Source organism: Manis pentadactyla, chromosome 2, assembly GCF_030020395.1.
Source record: "Manis pentadactyla isolate mManPen7 chromosome 2, mManPen7.hap1, whole genome shotgun sequence".
Taxonomy (NCBI): domain Eukaryota; kingdom Metazoa; phylum Chordata; class Mammalia; order Pholidota; family Manidae; genus Manis; species Manis pentadactyla.
Window position 1 is genome coordinate 170627139 of NC_080020.1, and position 687 is coordinate 170627825.

The following is a 687-nucleotide window of genomic DNA, read 5'->3' on the forward strand; positions in this document are numbered from 1 at the left end:
TCATGTCCAAGCCTTGAGCTTGTAGCTGTGTAATATAAAAAGCTGGCAGTGAGATTCCCCATAAAAGGATGCTTGGTTGGAACAACATAAGACTTCCTCTGGAATAATTGGGTGAGCTGAATCTCAGCGTTGGGGTTGTCCAGGACTGAATGTATGCCTTACTTACTGAGCTCTAGCCAGTTTCATGGGGTTTTACAGAAAGCCTTCCTAAACAGTGAGATATATAAAAAATAATCTTATATGAACATTAAGTGCTATCTATATACTTTAACTCCACTTGCTGTTCTCCCTTGTCTCTTGAACCCATTCCCGTCTGTTTTTGTCCCATCTTGAGAAGTTAACTCTTCTCTCTCAAGATGGGACAAAAATGTTCTCATTTCAGCAGCATATATACTAAAATTGTAATAATACAGAGAAGATTAGCATGGCCCCTGTGCAAGGATGACATGCAAATTCATGAAGCATTCCCTTATTTTTTTAGTCCATGATTCTGTGACATCCTTCTATGTTGACAGATAGTAACTACACTAGTGGGGATGAGGATTTAATAATTGGTTAACTGTTGAACCACTGTGTTGTATACTTGAAGCCAAGATAAGATTATATACATCAATGATATTTTAATTTAAAAAAATAGGCAGGACAAAAACAGATTGGAATGGGTTCATGAGAGAACTGGGGGAGGAT

At 37.7% G+C, this 687-nt stretch overlaps 1 non-coding gene across 1 annotated transcript; it reads left to right on the top strand.

Annotated features, from left to right (window-relative positions):
* The first annotated feature begins 367 nt into the window (after nt 1-367).
* Nucleotides 368-476, top strand: LOC118935109 (U6 spliceosomal RNA). The gene has a single exon (XR_005033686.1). It is a non-coding gene; the product is annotated as a U6 spliceosomal RNA (small nuclear RNA).
* Nucleotides 477-687: the final 211 nt, after the last annotated feature.